The sequence below is a fragment of the Amblyomma maculatum genome, chromosome 1 (genome assembly GCF_055883805.1).
Source record: "Amblyomma maculatum isolate TAMU_Amacu chromosome 1, ASM5588380v1, whole genome shotgun sequence".
In the NCBI taxonomy this organism is placed as follows: domain Eukaryota; kingdom Metazoa; phylum Arthropoda; class Arachnida; order Ixodida; family Ixodidae; genus Amblyomma; species Amblyomma maculatum.
The window spans coordinates 30,216,222-30,230,691 of NC_139344.1; positions in this window are offsets into that span (position 1 = coordinate 30,216,222).

Sequence of the window (14,470 nt, forward strand, 5' to 3'; positions counted from 1 at the left end):
CGACCGCTCGAAGACTGTTGATTTCAGTGTTTCCGGATTTCCTCCTTCCGTCACACTAGTGCTGATGGTTAGGTATCCGTTTCGAGATTCGCGCCACGCTTTCGCCTCTCACGCGTGGCTGTTGTGGCTTGCTTCTGGCCGCGACATAGTCTGGTTAAAAGCTTCATATCGCACCTATTGGAAACATTAGTGGGGCTTCATTTGCTTCTTGTATCTCGGCGCCGATATTGCAGTGGTAGCCCCTTGCCGGCGCAGTGAAAGCACACATGTATGGCACACGGTGAGCTGGATGAGCTCACCGAGTACAAGGCCACAGAATCAACCTCTTGCTCATGTTCGAGTTTGCACAGTTTTGGAAAACCAAATAAGCCGCTCACCTAATATTTATTTGAATTCCTGCTCCGGAAGTCAACTCAGTTATAGCAGGCCGAGACGGGCCCTGGGCCCACTTGCACGAAACGATCTTAAGACTGTCTTAGCCAAGTCCAGACTTAACTGAGTCTAAAGGATAGGCTACTAGCATGGCCGCTTAAGACTGGAGTAGAAACTGGGCTTCAGCCCTGACTTGAATAAGTCGCTTGCACGATTACGGCTCTAGTGCCGTCTTAGTTAAGACACAAGGACGCCAGTTACCTCAGTAGAGAAATTAGAGAAATACAGGGATGCGCTGACCCTGTCCCCGCTGTAAGATGTAAACATTCCGTCATTATTGCGCTGCGTAAAATCCGTGCCATTGCTTTTTGCGGCTTAAGATTGTGTCACGAGGTAAAATGCCCCATGTGGTTGCTGAGGGCATTCAGGGAAGCCACTCTGGTGAACACGAGCCGAACCGAAGCGTTCGGAACCCGAGCAGTCTTAAAGAAGTCTGGACTTGCTAAAGACACTGTTTAAGTCTGGACGTAGCTCGGACTTTATCGTGCAAGCCGGCCCTGGTCTTAAATTTATTTAGCACAGGACGAGTCGGGCTCAGGCTTCATTTGCGTCCGCTCAAGCCGGGTCTCCGTTCCCGACATTGGGCCGAGCCAGGCGCGGGTTAAGAATTTCGGCCATGCTCACCTCTAAAACTGTTTCTTCTATGAAATTAAGCCTGTGCTTTCTTATGAGCGTGCGCTTTAAACTAGGTTATAATTAGACGAAACACCCCGTGAGATGTGCTGGCTCATGTGATGCGCCACAGCGCTCTGTGTGTCGGTGTGCAGCAGGGGCAACCAGGGAGCCGATAACGCAAGAGCCGAGGCGGCCAGCGCGAGACGCCCCACCTCGAGCGGTCGTGGTCCGCTCACACGGTAAGGCAAGAAGCATGACGACACGACATCGGCGTGGCATATCCTGGCTGTTCTTCCTTGATGCAAGAAAAACCTTTTTTTCCGTCAGTCTTCAATTTCATTTTTTTTTCTGTAAACGATATTACGTTCATGCTGGACTGCCGAATATACGAACATTAATCAAATATTGTTATTCGTTAAGTAAATTGCAAACCGACATTTTATTCGTCCGCCTGCTTCATTGACGGGTGGACACTGACTTATTCAAACTATTTCTTTAAATGCTCGGGCGTAGGAATGTCGGCGAGCTCCGTGAAAATGGTCTTGCCTGGTTAGTACGTATTTCCGACAATGCAGCCCTATTGCGTCGCCGGTTTTGTTCACCGGGGAATGAAATCCCGCGAACTTTAAAGAGCATCACGTGTCAACGCGCGCTCCTCTTTAAGTGTTTCTCAACGAAAGCGCTCTCATCCGCCACTGAGTAATGCGCTACCAGATTCCCGCCTACCAGACACCGCTCAAGGCTTGGAACGGTTGCCTAAGAACTGCGCTCTAAAAGGCGCCACTTTAGCAGGGATAGCGGCCTCTTTGCTATGACAACAGTGTGCTCTGGTGATGCCCACGCTCATGTTGATACTGCATATGTAACCTGCATATGATACTGCATATGGAGGACGAGACACACACAGCGCCGTGTGTCTCGTTCTCCCTTTTTGTCCGTGTTTAGCTTGCGCTGTTTCCCCCTTGCTTATTACGTAAGCACACATAAACTTTGACACGCGAAGTAAGGACCACCAGAAAAAAAAAATCTTATCAACGTGCAGCAGATTGATACCGTAAAAACAGGCACTGCTATGCTCGTCATTAATCTGGGGAAATGTGTATGTCAGTGAATGAATTTCAATATTTAGCGCTGGAGAATATATCGAAGCAATGTGTTTGAAGCAGAGAGGAACCTGTGGAGGTGGTGCCTCGCATGGCCTCCCACATGGCATCAGTGCGTGGTCGGGTGGGACGCAATGGTCATCTCAAGGTGACAACCGTGCTGAAACTATGAATGGAGGAACCTTCACAGGCGGTCCCGCTATCGCGAAGCAGTTTGCATTAAAGTAATCAATATAGTGAAGGTTGGTTTAGCTTATGTACTTTAATGTACCAACGGGACTCATGCTTTAAGACTTTGGCTTTGAGTCTCCGGAAATTTCGACTACCAGGGGTTCCTTCGACCTCGCCCTAAATCCTGCTTTCCCCCAAGCGCACTCCCTGTGAACGCATCTTTTTCCAAACAAGGCATATTTCCACCTCTGCTTGCTATTCCTCATTGCCCAAGTAGAACGACCGCTCGGAGGCTGTTGATTTCAGTGTTTCCGGATTTTCTCCTTCCGTCACACTAGTGCTGATGGTTAGGAATCCGTTTCGAGATTCGCGCCACGCTGTCGCCTCTCACGCGTGTCTGTTGTGGCTTGCTTCTGGCCGCGAAATAGTCTGCTTAAAAGCTTCATATCGCACCTATTCGAAACATTAGTGGGGCTTCATTTGCTTCTTGTATCTCGGCGCCGATATTGCAGTGGTAGCCCCTTGCCGGTGCCGTGAAAGCACACATGTATGGCACACGGTGAGCTGGATGAGCTCACCGAGTACAAGGCCACAGAATCAACTTCTTGCTCATGTTCGAGTTTGCACAGTTTTGGAAAAGCAAATAAGCCGCTCACCCAATCTTTCTTTGAATTCCTGGTACGGAAGTCAACTCAGTTATAGCAGGCCGAGACGGGCTCTGGTCTTAAATTTAAGCACAGGACCAGTCGGACTCAGGCTCCATTTGCGTCCGCTCAAGCCGGGTCTCCGGTCCCGACATTGGGCCGAGCCAGGCGCGGGCTAAGAATTTCGACCATCATCATCATCATCAGCCTGATTATACCCACTGCAGGGCGAAGGCCTCTCCCATATTTCTCCACTTAACCCGGTTCTGTGCTAGCTGCATCCACTTGACCCCTGCGAACTTCTTAATCTCATCCGCCCACCTAACTTTCTGCCACCCCCTGCTACGCTTTCCTTCCCTTGGAATCCAGTTTGTTACCCTCAGCGACCATCGGTTATCCTCTCTTCGCGCTACATGTCCTGCCCATGTCCATTTCTGCTTCTTAATTTCTACTAGAATCTCGGTAACTTGAGTTATTTCTCTGACCCTCTCTGCACGCTTTCTATCTCTTAATGTTATCCCTACCATTTTTCGTTCCATAGCCATCTGGGTTGTCCTCAACTTAAGCAGAACTCTCTTGGTTAGCCTCCACGTTTCAGCCCCATAGGTGAGTACAGGCAAGATGCAACTGTTGTGTACTTTCCTCTTGAGCGATACCGGTAAGCTGCTAGTCACAATCTGCGAGTGCTTGCCAAATTCGCTCCATCCCAATATTATTCTTGTTATTTCCGTTTCATGGTCCGGATCTGCGGTTATTACCTGTCCTAAGTAGAGATATTCGCCTACTACTTCCAGTATTTCGCTACCTAATGTAAACTGCTGTTCCTTCCCGAGGCTGTTGAACATTACCTTAGTCTTCTGCATATTGCTTTTCAAGCCTACCTTTCTACTTTTCCTGTCTAGGTCATCAATCATTATTTGCAGTTCATCCCCCGAGTTGCTTAGCAAGGCAATGTCATCGGCAAATCGCAGATTACTGAGGTATTCTCCATCTACCCTTATCCCTAACTGCTCCCATTCCAAGTCTCTGAATACGTCCTCTAAACAAGCTGTGAATAGTACTGTTGAGATTGTGTCTCCTTGCCTAACACCTTTCTTTATGGGAATTTTGTTACTTTCTTTATGCAGAACTAAGGTTGATGTGCAGCCACTATATATATCTTCCCGCACTTTCACGTACGGCTCGTCTACCCCCTGATTTCGCAATGCCTGCATCACCGCCGAGGTTTCAACTGAGTCAAATGCTTTTTCGTAATCAATGAATGCTATGTATAAGGGCTGGTTATATTCCGAGCATTTTTCTATCACCTGATTGATGGTATGGATATGATCGATAGTAGAGTACCGTTTCCGAAACCCTGCTTGATCCTTTGCTTGATTGCAGTCTAAGGTTGTCCTGATTCTATTAGCGATTACCTTAGTAAATACCTTATACGTAACAGACAGTAAGCTGATTGGTCTGTAATTTTTAAGGTCCTTAGAGTCCCCTTTCTTGTGAATGAGGATAATGTTTGCATTCTTCCATGGTTCCGGTACCGTCGATGACACCAGGCACTGCGATACAGGGTGGCCAGTTTTTCTAACACGATATCCCCCCCGTCCTTCAGCAAATCTGTAGTTATCTGATCCTCTCCAGCTGATTTCCCCCTTTTCATAGTTTCTAGTGCTTTCTTGACCTCGTCCTTCGTCACTGGTGGAACGTCTGACTGTTTTTCCCTACCGCTAATCTCATTACGGTCCTGACTACTTTGTCTACTGCAGAGATCTGTATAGAACTCCTCGGCTACTTTGACTATCTTGTCCATATTAGTGATGACGTTGCCCGCTTTGTCCCTTATCGCACACATCTGGTTTTTGCCTATGCCCAATTTCTTCTTTACCGCTTTAAGGCTTCCCCCGTTCTTTACAGCATGCTCAATTTTCTCCATGTTATACTTCCTTATATCGGCCACCTTGCGCTTATTGATTAGCTTTAATATCTCGGCCAATTCGATCTGGTCTGTTGGATTGGAAGCTTTCATACTCTGGCGTTTCTTAATCAGTCAAGAATTTCGGCCATGCTGACCTCTAAACTTGCTTCTTCTATGACATTAAGCCTGTGCGTTCTTAGGAGCGTGCGCTTTAAACTAGGTTATAATTAGACGAAACACCCAGTGAGATGTGCTGGCTCATGTGATGCGCCACAGCGCTTTGTGTGTCGGCGTCATGCAGCAGGGGCAACCAGGGAGCTGATAACGGAACAGGCGAGGCGGCCAGCACGGGACGCCCCACCTCGAGCGGTCGTGGTCCGCTCACACGGTAAGGCAAGACTACACAGCATGACGACATGACATCGGCGTGGCATATCCTGGCTGTTCTTCCTTGATGGAAAAAAAAAAAAAAAAAAAAAAAAACCTTTTTTTCGTCAGTCTTCAATTTCATTTTTTTTTCTGCAAACGTTATTACGTTCATGCTAGACAGCCGAATATACGAACATTAATCAAATATTGTTAAGTAAATTGCAAACCGACATTTTATTCGTCCGCCTGCTTCATTGACGGCTGGGCACTGACTTATTCAAACTATTTCTTTAAGAGCTCAGGCGTAGGAATGTCGGCGAGCTCCGCGAAAATGGTCTTGCCTCGTTAGTACGTATTTCCGACAATGTAGCTCTATAGCGTAGCCGGTTTTGTTCATCAGGAAATAAAAGCCCGCGAACTTTAAAGAGCATCACGTGACAGCGCGCGCTCCGCTTTAAGTGTTCCGCAATGAAAGCGCTCTCATCCGCCACTGAGTAATGCGCTACCAGATTCCCGCCTTTTGCGACGCTCACAACTGAGCTTTGCGTTGATGCTTGCTCGTAGAAAGCGCCAGCTGTTGCAGTCAAGGTAGCTGAAGTCGATGCTCCGCAAACCCGAATCAGGCAGTGGTTTACCAAATTGCGGATGACACTGCTGTAATCGCAGCGCAATCAGGCACGCGGAGAACAATATCAGGTGATATTATTTAAACTTCGCTTTTTTCCTTTTCGGCTGAATGAAAAGGGCTGTGTTGTAACATCTTCTTCGAAAGAACCTGGGTCAGACCATATTGGTGATGTTGGACATCTGTTCTATTTGCACCTGAACGCTTGTACCGATATTTAAAAAGTTGGATTATGTCGAATAATTATATCGGCAAGCGCAACTAAAACAAAGTGTGCCTTACAGGAATCCTAACGACATTCATTTACTTGAGTTCAATACGAAATAATATTCACGTTTTTGAAATCGTTGTCCCCCTTAGTGGTAGAACATGTAATTGTGTTATAACACCAAGGTCTTCTGAAAAATGCCTTTACGCTCCAATCCGAAACCAGCCCGATATGTTGCCCTGGGGTTACTCCATGCGCCATGAGCTGCGTGTAATAGCTACGCGGCTGATCCCGCTGGCACTTTTTTGCTGTCCGCTGGCTTTTTAGTTCCCAGGCATTACTACCCGCATTCTTGGTTTTGCCCAGTTAACCCTTCGAGCAACCATTCAAAAAGAAAAAGAACTATAATGAAATCAGTGCGTTTATAGCGCAGGCAGAGACTTGCTTCGATGACCGCTATGGTAGACCACTGAGCCTTTTAGGTACTTGTTTTTTTGACTGCCTACACGAACAATGAAATGCAAAGCAACACAAATGACTATTTACAACGCTAGACGGTTTGTTGATGTCCACAGCTGTCAGTGTTTCACGCTGGACTTGCAATTTCGTCGTCTTCAATGTGTTCATCTGTGCTGAAAAAGTGGCTCTAAATACTTAAACTACACCTTCTACATCCTTGTAAGTATCCAGAGAGATAGCAAATATTTAGCTTAGCTAAACATGAAATGTTAGTCAATTCTTCGTCTCTGTGCTGCTGTTGCTGCCACTAATACTGGCGGTTATGAAGACGACGGTGGTGCAAAAAGATAGAAGAAAAAGCCTCACTTAGCTAAGTGTGGCAAGGCGTCGCAAAGCAGGGCAAAACAAGGCATAGCTTAGCTAAAGGACTGCTAAACGTGATTTCTATATTATAGATACGTGCTTAGCGAAGTTAACCTGTTGCTTTTTTTTTTAAATTGCGTCATCAGCACTACGCCAGGTTTCAGCCCGTCGCGTAAACCCGGCCGGCAGCCACGTTTGACCTTTAGAGCGACCGCAGATGGGCCCCCTCTTAGCCGTCGGGTAAACCAGGTCGGTAGCGCCACGCTGCGCCACAGCTACAGTTGCGCCGCTGCCGAGTGGAGGCGCTGGCATTGCTGAGGGAGAGGCACTGAGCTCTGGCCAGAAGTTTCGGAATGTGGAGAGGAGGTGGAAACTGAGTATAAAAAATTATATATCTGTTTTGTCGTCGTCTTTTTAGCGCAGTGCGTTTTTTCGGTCATGTGTAATTACCAACTCGCCCAAATTTCTACCTATACTGCATAAATAATGCGTGATCGCTCGCTTTGCCCGACGATTCGGCATACTGTCTGATAAACAGAAAGAGAAGCTACGTGGGCTTGCTACAGCCAGGAACCAACAACGGGCTCAAGAGACGGAGGAAGAACGCGAACAACGCCTTGCCAAACGGCGCGCTCAAGACGCTGCTAGACGAGCGCGTCGTGATTGTCTCGAAGCCGAATCGTCGGCGGCTGGTGATACTACCGAATCGACTCTTTTCTCTGTCTTATACTGGCTGCACCCACCTATGAAAGAGCGGCACAAATATAATCACCAGAGCTTAGTCTGCTGCCACAGCATTGCCTTGTGCTGTGATAGTTCCAAAGTCAATGAAGCCATCAAATTTATATGTTGACTTATTGAATTCAACTGATTGTCTCAGCTTGACTTCATCTAGTATAAGTGTGCCAAGCCTCTCAACAATCGATTTGTCTTTGAAGAAAGTTTGGATTGTCTTCAGGGCAACCTCGGCGGCTGGTGATACTACCAAATCGACTCTTTTCTCTGTCTTATATTGCTTACGCTACCTACCGGGTTTAACTGAAGCTAAACCTCAGGTAAATGTTTTTTTTTTTTCAGGCAGAAAGGTGACATAATCGTACCTGTCACGAAAGCCGAACTTTAATGGAAAGTGTGATAATCGGGTGGATGTGAAACTAATACCACAGGCGTATTTAGCCTCGCAGGAACCTTATTTTTCTACTTGCGGTAATCTAGCTCGCTACCTTGTTTAGGACGTGAATCGCAACGGAAGTTTGGGCAAATATAGTGGAAAGGAAAACTTTTTTGGGGGGTTTGTTGATCCTGCCTACACATTTTCTCTTTATCATTCAGCTTATGATTGGTCTGCGAGATTCCTAACCATGCGAGAATTGGCATAGCAAGCTTCATTACCTTTTATTTGTAGCATCGAATTTATGGGAGTTTTGTGCTTACCTTCCGTTTATAGTGGGACGTGGTATGCTACTCTGTTGGCTCATTCGCGTGTGCCCTAGTAAAATTGCTGCTATAATTTTACAATATCTAAATGTCGTGTTGATTACGCTTACATAGTTGAGAAGTTGTAGTATGTGAACTTCTACATCCAGAAATATTGTGGAAGCCCTTGTGGAGGAAGCAGGACGTCCTATCAACTGGTTTCTTCAATATGCTCTGGCACTGTACAGGTGTATTTGATATCCACACAACGAGCACCCTTCCTTCTCTATATCTCACCTCTTAAAGTACAGAAGAATCCTTCACTGGAAAAAAGCAGTGAAACCTCAACCATTGCTAACTGGAGTTCAGGTATTTTCCATGGAGTTGAAATAAAAAGGGGTGAGGGGCGGGGGGTTCTATATTTGGTGCAGTGGTGTGAATGCAGAGGTGGCAGAGGGGAAGCGGTAGTAATTTTTTTCTGTATTTAATGTGTCGCGTAGGAATCTGAATGGTTGACTACGACACTGGTGAGAAAGGCTGCAAACAATTATTTCACTGTTAAAATTCTTCGTTGTGCGTAAAAAATATTAATTACAAATTAAGGAATTACTTGAGAAAAACCAGGTTTGGTTAGGGAACTCACTGCTTGAGCCGGAGTAGTCGACATGGCTGCAGCGAGCGGTGTAAAATCACGCAAACTTCGGTGAGCGCGGCCAGCAGACCCCGCCGTTTTTCCGGAGCTGGCAGCAAAACTGGCTTCTCGCTCTTGACGCTTCAGGAAACATTTAGCTCTCAGCCGACACTTCTTGCAGTGAAACCCATCTTTCATGTCGCATACCTCACGCGATGTGTCACAGCTTATGCCGCGTACAGATGCATACCTGTGTGGACGTGATGCAGGTCCCAGGCGAAGCAAGTCACCGAAGACGCCTCCTGCGATGAGGCCGCCGATGCTTCAAGCCGCGGAGAGCCTCACGATCGCCCCCGAGGACGTCCTCGGCGAGCGTTCCAGTGAAGAACCAATCGCTACTGCCCGGTAGGTGTTCAGCACGCCTTTACCTGGCAAGAGCCTGTGGCTCTTATTTTGACCCGACTGTCTTTATGGGGAATCACTGGACCTGAATTATTTCTTCCCGACAGTATTGTTAGCGTGCGCTTTAATGTTTCATGCGTTATCGCAGTGATGAATCACATCATCGGCCATAGAAGAATGATGGAAAGTTTGGCAAGTTGGTGTCGGTCTGTACTGGAACGTGCAGCGAGAAGAAGACACGTACTGATGGAAGACCACACAGACGAGCGTTTTCTTAGTGTTGTCGTTTTCCTGGTCTTCTTAGGTCGCGTTTTATGAACATCGTCGACCAACATAAATCAATTATTACTTTGGATGTAGTCATTATAATTAGGTGAGACGTTATGGCGATGTGGGGCGCCGCGAGACCCTGTGATGGGGTTAGGGTGCCTTTAAGGTGAGAACATCGAAGCACCCTATATGCAGTTTCGAACGGCGTAAGCATCTCTAATGGCTGCAGCTGACTATCTTCGCTCGTCACGTGCCGTCAGGAATGCGCATGCACCGCTGAATCATGGAGGTCACAGAGTAGATTCACTCACATCAAAGAAAGAAGCACTAGAAATCAAAAAGTGCGATGCACGCTGAAACGCAATCATCAGAAATTAGACTAAAAGTGCCGAAAACTAAAACTTCAGGAAGAAGCACAGGAACAAATTTGTTGATTGTATAGAAGAACCTCTTTGTTCCCTGCCTCTGTCATGTGCTAAATTTATGTAGACCAATCAAAAAGCTTGTAATGTAGTCTGTTCGGACACTGTGTACAATGCAAACCAGGTGTGTGCACTCCTGACTTTAATGAATGTCAAGTAATTAACAAAACCAGCGAAGGGCTAACATGGGAGATCATGGAGGTAAGATAGCGAGCATTCCCTCATATATTTATAACGTGTGGCCCAAAGTGACTTGCTGTGTGATAGGCTTTGCGAGATATTCTATAATGCATTTACAGTGTATAAACGCAATGCAGGCTGAAACGCAATCATCAGAAATTAGACTATACGTTTAGGTTTCCTTAGAGGGCATGACCTCTCGGCGGGTATATAAAAAAAGAATAAGCTTGGTATCATGCGTTCAATTTCTGTCTTTTTTACAGTATATATGTAAACGCTGACGGCCATAATCATTCGAATAGCTGATGGAAATGTTATAGTTGCATTTCGGATCATTCACTTTAAGCCCGTTCCCCACTTGGCCAAAATGTCAGCCTTTTTCAGTTAGCATTTTTATCATCATCAACATGCCTCTTCGATCAGTTTTCAGCGCTCTAGTCTACATAAACTTTCGGACGTCGTTCATGCAACAGGCCTTATGCATTTTTTCTTTGCAAGTCCATGCGGAGTCTCCTGCCTTGTAATGAAGTGGCATACCACCTCTTTCCTCAGACAGCGTTTTACATTGTTCACTGCAGCCACTGCCTATTGCACCTTCAAGCCGAATTCAGGCCATTTCCTATCATGGACGCAACTGCTGTTCCATTTGCCGCTGACCGCTCCTACTCGCTCGTCCTGACCAGCAGAAGCAGCAACAACAGTCACTCCAACTAGCGCTGCGCTGAAATTTGGCTGCCATCATGAGCCACCTATTTGCAGCCAAACGGTGTTGAAGACAAAGCACTGAGCGCCATCGGGTGGGCGATCCCCCGCCAGATCCAGGCACAAGGAGTTACTCCTAGGGAGTGTGACCGCGCTGCAGTCGACCCTTGCGCCAACGGTTGCCGTGCATTTGAGGGAGCGTGTGGCAGTTTTTCTTTTTTTTTTTTTTTTCATTGCTATGTTTTTTTTTTTTTCGTCTGCTCGTGTGATTTCGTTGTTCCAGAATTCTTTTTTTTTATTTCGTGTTTGTGAACGTACAGCTGCTTCGGGAATATCTTGTTTAAGTCATCTATTTTTTTTTGTTTTTTTTTTTTAACAGAGCGACAAGCCATTGATTTTGTCGCTGCTACTTAGTAGCCGTATTCCTCTGCCGACTGCGACAGGCGGGCCTTTTTTTTTCACCAAGCTAGACCTGCACACGTCAACATGCTGACCTGCTTCGCGAAGGAAAGCAGAAAGCACGGGCAGTGTAGCTAACTTTTGGACAAGCTGGTGAATCACAAAATTTTAACAAGGGAGTTCAAGGAGGTACAAAATCCGCAGGATGAAGAAAAAAGGTGTTACAAGCAGACGGCGCGCAGATTGTCCGCGAACTGAAAGTCCTTCGCCGTTCGTTGAAACTAGTTTCAGTGCGAACACAGCTGAAAGTAAAGAGACGTCCGTGTGTTTCGCCTCTTGCATTCTGTACATGTTTTCTGGTACTGTCCTCTATAGTTACAATTTCCAGAAAATAGGCACATATATTTTTCTTCATACCCATTGTTTCGTGAGCAGTGGGCTACAGCGATCCATTCCCGGGCTGTAAAGCTCTCGCAAACATGCAGCATGTGCTTCGGTATTTTCCAGCTTGAGGAATAGTCGAAATGTACAAGCATCATCGGCGGTGAAGTTGGGAAGTGGAGTTCGTGGGCACTGAAAATGTGGTGTCATTCCAGCGCAGTTTCCTAAATAGCCCAATTATAAGCTGTACAAATCCTAAAAGCGGCGATCACCAAAGAAGGGATGCGGGACTGTTAGGCATGTATTAAGAGCGTGCGCTTTTGAGCCCATCTTTGAGAGTCTCAAGAGCTTCCTGGTGAGTTGTGTAGCACTGGCACTGCGGACATTATTAATAACGGCAGGTCACTGGGACTTGTGAGAGATCGTGCGAATCATCGGCAACCATTTTTAGCGGGGATGATAGAGAACAGGTGTTTTCCATCTTCAAAAGCGTTGCGATAAGATCTTAAATAATTTCGGGTATGAAAAATTGGTGCAAATGTCTCTTGTGAATGCGTTGATACTGTCAAAAAGAACTTGTAAGGCAAAGTGCATATTCGGTACATGTTAGTAAAGTGCTCATTTTGAGCATTATTCGGTCTGTTCTTGGTATCAGTTTTGTCGGTGCGTTACGCACATTATTATAATATTGTTTCGAAACGTGGAAATCCCTCTTTTAATCCATCTTTAACTTAAACCTAGATTTCAGCTCGTCGCTTCCGTAACGCGGGCTTGCAGTCAGCGCAAATGAAGATGAATAGTGTTCAGTGTCATAAATCTCTCTGTGTGCAACTCTTCATGAGAGCTGGAATGAGTATACCATGCGCTGCGTTTAGTAATAATGCATTTTGAAGCGCGCCGCTGGCCGAGAGAGCAGGATATTTAAGAAAGGAAACGGACGCGGTCAAGTCCGCCATCCTACGCAGGCGTTAATTACTCGCTTAATTAACAAGGTGCGCGCGCATCGAGGCATGCTAGGGCCGTTGTAAGACTTCAGTGTCCACTGTAGGGTCAATAAAACAGCTAGAAGGAAAAAAATATGGCGTCAAGGCCGTGCATCAAAAACGGGCGAAACAATATGCAGTATTGCCGCCAAGTTTTGTAATGTTCTTACGTTCATGATCAAAGCCGTCGTCGCGTGGTTTTATCACCTTGCTTGTTACGAGGTGTACGACCACGTTACCTCTCGCAATTGCAGCGGCATGCAAATGCTTTTGGCGCCTTATCTTGAAAGCTCTTCGTCAGCTTCTCCGTCCGTCGTCACTGGACGTAGTGTATCCGAGAGCGGCAGGGATTTTGTTTACGACCACCTCGAATCTTTATTGCTTTCGCCACCGCCGAGTTGCTAACGTCTTGAAAGCGCAAGTAAATATAATTGTTTTGTTTTGAGGCCTTTCTTTCTTCCTTCAGCGAGCGAGAACATTTTATGAATATACGCCACATGTCCCCCTTGAATAAACAAAACAAAATGGGAATTAAATCCCAGGGCACTCACGACACTGGCCTGTTTCAACATTTTGAAATATAGACGTCGGTTTGAAGAGAGGGGAAAAAATATTTGCCTCGGAGGAATACCTCAGAACATGAGGCGGTACACAGAGTGTTTCACTGACCCCTTTTCAACATTGCTAATTAAAGGGTGGTTTATGCAGAAAAACATTGAAGAGAGAAAATATGAACACAGCTAATATCGGCAGTTTTGAGAAATAATAGGGGGCAGTTTAACTTAATACGGAAAAATACTTTTTTCATTCTTCATTTATTATAGTCTGGGGGTAACTGAAAGAGCGACTTAATTGTGTCCGTGAAGAAAACGATTTAGGTGCGACGAAGGCAGCTGTGTTCTTGAGCACGAGACCCGAAATACGGCGCAAGAGCTGCGCTGAAAATTCAATGGAAATTAAACGCCCGCTAATCACGCATTATTACCCAAATACGGCGCCCAATTCGACCTACGTTACTGAACCTCGGCATGCGCTTTCATTAGATTGCTCATCTTCAAACAATTCCAGACACTTAAGCTCCTGCCATAAAAATGCGTGTCACGATACCGACAACAGGTCCCTGTAGCGGCCTCTAGGTCCTCATTGCACATAGCATCTCAGAGCAGGACCCCTTTTTTCTTACTTTTTTTTATTTTGGTTATTGTTATTTTCAACGCCTTTGTTTACCGCAAACAGCCGAGGCCGCCTATCAACGCACTCGGTCTAAAAATACTCGATGGTCAATGCCTGTGCGCCACGCTCTTGTTGGCACTCGATCTCTAAGAGTTGACTTTATTGAGAGTGGCATATAAAGGCTCAAAGAGAACCACCAGCATGGTGCTCCGTGTTAGACGAGTTGGCTATTCTCAAGTGCCTTTAGTAACGTAACAGCAGCCAAAGTGTGGTTGTTGTTTTTAGAATGTCTGTTTATGCTTTTCTTTTCGGCTGTGGAATTGAGTGGACAATAAAAGACAATCATCGATGGGCAACGCTTAGCGTGCCTTACTCGTCACCCAGGGGTCTCAGGTTCAATTCTCATCTAGCATCTGCAGTCTTTTGTCACGCCAGTTCATCAATAGAAGAGACATCTGGGCGAGTTGGCACGCCCGTCCTGTTTGTTCGTGACCTCCGTCCACGTCTGTAGCGCTGTTTTTTCATCATGTCAGTTCATTAACTTTACATTTCTACATGTTGTAATCACGTTCGGGTCACGTTTCTTGCTTATATTCATGATTTATCGATTTTT